Source organism: Habropoda laboriosa, unplaced genomic scaffold, assembly GCF_001263275.1.
Source record: "Habropoda laboriosa isolate 0110345459 unplaced genomic scaffold, ASM126327v1 scaffold89, whole genome shotgun sequence".
Lineage (NCBI taxonomy): Eukaryota > Metazoa > Arthropoda > Insecta > Hymenoptera > Apidae > Habropoda > Habropoda laboriosa.
This window is the reverse complement of record NW_017100263.1, coordinates 1,264,544-1,270,318: the sequence shown is the minus strand read 5'-3', so window position 1 is coordinate 1,270,318 and position 5,775 is coordinate 1,264,544. Positions and strand designations below refer to the sequence as shown.

The following is a 5,775-nucleotide window of genomic DNA, read 5'->3' as shown; positions in this document are numbered from 1 at the left end:
ATTCGACGTTATTAAACAGCCCTTCGAACAGTACTGATAATAATCACAAATACGCACATGTAAAATCCTTGTCAAATTTGCCGCCAGGCAGTGGAAGTATCTCGAATCGTCGTGACTAAGCGCGATTGGCTTCAAGAGTCGCAATGCGTTTCGATTGGCGCAGAAGTGAGTGAGCATTGGCCAATGGTATGACGTGCCGCGTGGGTCGCCTGGAAGGGGGTTCCGGCAGTTGGACTCGAGCCCTGGACGGTTGCGAGTGTGTGCCTCTTTTGATCTTGGGCGAAGTGTTTTCGTAGTGCGAACGCAATCAGGTTTGTGCATTGTGCGTTGTTATAAGGAGTCACTCGACTGTTTCTTTTTGGAACTGTGTCGATAAGAAATCTTTACACAGCTTCGTATAGGATTCCGAAGGAAACGGTGCCAGTGCAAAAGAGCGTTCTCTAAGGTACGTTAATCACGTCCACCATGAACAGTTTGCTGCAAATTTAAATTTGGAACGGATGCCGGCCGGCGTTAAATGTTCGCCGGCCAATTTCGTGTCATTTTGCGGATTCCTTAGTACATTTTCGAAGTACTGCTAATGTAATAACCAAAGAGTGTGCAATAGTCAGAAAGTAATTGCGATGTTAGTTTGTTCGCAAAACCAACCGTTTCGACATTTTCTTATTTGCCTCGTAAGAGGGCCGAGCTTCGTCATGGGCTTGGCTGAATTTCTCGGAAGCAAATCTAAACGGTTTCGCGTTGATGTAGACCCTATTTGAGACTCGATATCAGACTCTTTTTGCTTCCAAGTTCGATTTCTAGTTCTTTCTCTTTTTTTCTCTTCCTTTATTGCTGTAAAATTCTAGTCTCGTCAGACCTATACAATTTCTTCATCGATTTAAAAAAATTCGACATTCGTACAATAATGTACATTTCTAAAATGATTTGTAGAAAAAGTTTCATGCTATATTGGCACGACGCAACATATTCTACGCACCTAAGGCATGTGAATGACACGCAGATATTTGTGTTTCATGGACACTGTGCAACATTTGCGAAATAATCCAATTCCCAAATTATCATATTTCTCTGTGTATGATTAAATTCGAATATGCTAATTGCATAAGATAAATTAGTTTATCGTATATAAAGAAAGAACTGTGGATTCAACACGCATATTTTTTTACGCATTTGTGTTTTGTCATTTATTTTCGACGTACTAATTCAATTTTTGCGAATGTTTCGAGTTTCATAAAGTGTATGCCTAAAAATATGCTGATAAATTCAATTGTTTGTCAATTTTTGACAACTGAGATATTTTTTCAAAATAATTGTATAGTTAACGTGTTAATAATACAAAAATTAGACCATTAATATTAATCACATCAAATTTCATATAAAATATAAGAAATACTACTTTAAATGTATTGGAGAATTGTTTAGTTATTTGTCATGTTTTAAGACGCACATGTGCAGTTTAACTTTTCCTTGTTATTCTTTTCCGTTTAAAAATAGCTGTAAAAAGAATCAAATATAATATGAGAGAATTGAAAAATTGACAGCTCATTGTTTGTAATTTGCGTGCAAACTGTACGAGTTTCAGCTAAGAGATATTTAGGATTACACATTGTTGCAATGTATTATACCTTATACATACATAATGACATTTTTAGGCAACAAAATTACTACATATCCTATAGATTAATTTTAATCAAAATTTTTATTCCTGTGATGTATTTTAGAACCCTCTGCAAGTGCATTATATTTATTAAAGTAATTAATTTTCAAATTTTGTAATAATATTTACATTCTTGAATACAGTTTTTATTGAATTCAAATGAGTAAATGTTTCTCAGAAATAAAAATAAGAAGATCGTGCATATGAGAGCTAAATATTTTTGGCTGTTTTCCGAATGACCCCAATGGCCGATCGAAATGAAACTTGGTGGGTGTTATGAGGGATGTGAAAGGGCCCCAAATGTAAAATTTTAACTTCTGGCATGCACTCGTTCGGAAGATACAGGTTCTCATGTATAAGGCATTTGATACGCTATTTGCTTGCTAATTATGTACTTTATGTATTTAGTTACAGTTTGAATGGACTTAGAATTAACATCGAATTGCTGTCATATAGTTCTGATCGGTTTACATGCTTCAAATATTGTAATGGATTGCTATTCGCATTGCGAAGTGTGTGGAAGCATCTAGTGTTAAAATTGTAGTTCGCAGCGTCTAGCATGCCCCAGACGTCTAGAATTAAACAAAATCGTATCGTGAACGCGCGCGTGTGTAACTCGAATTTTGACAGGTTTTTAGGTTAGGTTAGGGTTGAATCTGTATCTTTCGAACGAGTGAATTCTCGAAGCTAAGATTTTATATTTGGAGTCCTTTCACACACCCCATAACACCCACCAAGTTTCATCTCGATCGGCCAACGTTTTCTATTATTGTTTGCAAATGAAAGAAAATGTATTTAATTGCATGAAATATTTCTTCGTAGAATGAAATAATATTCTGCATTAATGAGATGAATCATATATTTAAATAAATTGAATTCTTATCTTTAATGAAATGAACAATAATTTGATGTCAACGTAACAGAAACAACAAATTGCAAAACATTAATAACGAGTAATGATACATTAGCAGAATTTATGTTCGATAATTTGTCTTTAAATTTAAAAAGAAGAACTGAGAAATATATAAAAATTCGGAATTTTACTGTAGCACGACCTTGCCGCTTAGCACTTTCATGTCCGATGACAACCCGTTGGTGTTATGCGTAAGCCAACCATTTGGTGCCGGTAAAAGCACGTTGGTGTTACGTGCAAGCCGACCGTACATACACATTCACATACATGTAGTTATTGTAATTTTTCCCCTCTTTACTGTTTAGCTCACATTTACTTACATATATCCTCAAAAATTCATGTAAATCGAGTTAGTGGATCAATAGTTATGATTTTACGTAAAGTTTACGAAATTGAGATTTTCACCAAAAAACTCCGGCCCCTGGTTAAAGTTACAGGTACATTTACGTGGACACGAAAGTATTAATGATCGTTTAAAATATTAAACGTGCATCCCAAAATTTCCTATAATATGATTGCTTAAAAAATTTCTTTTGTTCATTTCCTAATATGGGAATGGTCTACACTGTATATTTTTTAATATGATAAATTTAATATCTTCACAAAATTCATATTTTATTGAACATTTCACGAAGTATAAATTTACATAATAATTTATTATACAATTTCTAATCATTATGCACAAGTTTTATCCTTCAAAACAGAGTAAACTAATGGAATAGAATTCTTTTTCTGTCATTGTATTTTGATCGTATATCTAAATATTTTACTATGCTTTTTATGCATTTTAACGGCATACTATTTCAATTATATCAATTTTGTTATTCGTTGAATTGAATAACTTATGTATTTTAGTAGCCCTCACGCGAGATATTTATATGACTACTGATAAGAATTTTTTCCTTTTTTCTCCGAAAGTTCCAATTGCTTTTCAGAATATAAATTAAGCGATTATACAAATAATAAAAATTACGAATTCTTATTCTATGTTGAAAACAGTGATAAATTGACTGCACTCATTTAATGCAACATAAACATAATTTAACGTATTCATGTAATTAGTAGGGATGCGCGAGTCCCGACATTTCGGGTTCGGGTCGGGTCGGATGAAGTCGGTTGGTCTCGAACGGGCACTCGAGCCATACGAACAATCGGGTAACTCGATTCTGTTCGGGTAGCTCGACACTTTCGGGTAGCTCGATCGCGTCGGGTAGCCCGACACACTCGGGTCAGATCGGAAAAAAGTCGGCCTGACTCGGGCGAGTTCCTCCGATACTCGAGATTCGCTTCGAAAAACTTGAAATCTATTTGATTAACACATTCTTGATATACATATACTCAATTTTTTTAGACGACGCAGGTAACAAGTAAAAGATTATTTTCCACTCTGGAAATATTATTACGCAGACATAAACTAAGTTATTGCCGGAAAATATAGAACAATTATGTTTAAAATAAATACATTAAAAAATATATTTATATGCTTGTATATTTTTATTACTATCGAACATTCAGAAAGTATTAATTCCTATATGAATAATTAGCATAGTTAGTACTTGTTTAAAAAAAACTGCATTATGAACGTATACGAATAGTATCATACGATCTATTTCAAATAGATTTGAAGTTTTTCGAAGCGAATCTTGTGTACCGGAAGAAATCGCCCGAGTTCAACCGACTTTTTCCGATCTGACCCGAATGTGTCGAGCTACCCGAGTGTTCGGGTACCGGCTCGAGATCGCCCGAATTTAAAAAACCCATCCGAACGGTTCGGGTAACCGCACACTCGTAGTAATTAGCTATATTACGTAGATCTAGACAAATTATTCGTTTCATTTTAGAATATCTTTTACAAATTCGTTTCAATTTGAAATTACCCAGTGTTTCACCATCTGTATTTTAATATATTAAAGCATGCATAATTTATATATGTAAAAATAATACTAATATCGCGAAAAATGGCGGTGGATTTGCAATGCAAGGTACAGTGTTAGATTTTTTTTTATCATTACACCCGTATTCATCGTAATCAATAAGCGTTTAGCTAAGTGCTAGGAATAATTAACATTTGTTAACATCAGTCGAATACGGGTTTCCCCCATCTATTTTACTCTTTTCGATACAAATAATTCGTACAAAGTAGAAGAATTATTCAACGTTTGTTAATAAACTATTTTACATAGAATTTTGTAGTGTAATGAGAACAATTCCAAAATTTATTTAATCATATGTGCGCGCTTGACGAATACTAAATTTATAGATTTGTTGTTTTCTTTTTAATATTAACTATATTAAATAATACTTACAAATAACAAAAAGAAAATCGTATTTAATGTAGAGTATTCTTGTCATTATTAGGTAGACTTGTGTTTACAAGGAGACTCTACAACTGGTCCCCAGGGATTTTAATGAAATTTGGAAGAGTTGAGCCTAGAGATCGAAAGATGACATGCTGTAAAATATTTCATTCCAGTGCGTATTTTTTATAAATAGTTAAAATTGTTTCTGCAAAAGCCTAGAAGTTCATATGGTACTCAACCCGCAGCGGGTTAGCACCAATGTTGGGCTAAAGTTATTTCGAATAACAAATACATCGGTTTTATTTGTTATCTTTTATTTGTATACAAAAGTATTCGTCATTCGCGATTAACAATTAAATTCCAGTAGTGTCGATTTCAATTTCATAAATATGCATGCATGCAAATGTCTGTGTTGCACCGATAGATGTGTGTTATCCTGCGTTCGGCAATATCAGTAGCTGCCGAGATAACAAAGTCACAATTTTCAGTCGTCAGCTACATCAAAGGCGGCGAGTCGAACACGCTCGAGAAACAGCTCTTTTACAATTTTAGCGGCAACCTTGGTTCAGATTGATGTTGCTAATCGGCAGACTACTGCATAACGAATAAACGATTGAGGAATTGTAATCGAATAATGAATGAACGAATAACAAATATAATTTCACTCGTTAATCCTCATTCAAATAAAAATTTATTCGTTTTGTAACCGGTAGGCCTAGGTTCGAGTCTTGTAAGTGGTGGAATTTCTTTTTCATTCCACATTATCTGTAATTCTGTTCATGATTCTGCTAGTTGTAATAATTAATTTAATATATGTACATATGTATATTGTTTGTACATATATTACGTAAATATATGCATTTAAATTTATGTGTATAAATAGAAACGTATTTTTTATAAGT

The 5,775-nt window shown here is 33.7% G+C and overlaps 1 protein-coding gene across 1 annotated transcript in view; it reads left to right on the top strand.

Annotated features, from left to right (window-relative positions):
- LOC108573123 (titin-like) overlaps positions 1–5,775 on the top strand; it is a 156,443-nt gene that overhangs the window by 111,383 nt on the left and 39,285 nt on the right. The window lies entirely within an intron of this gene.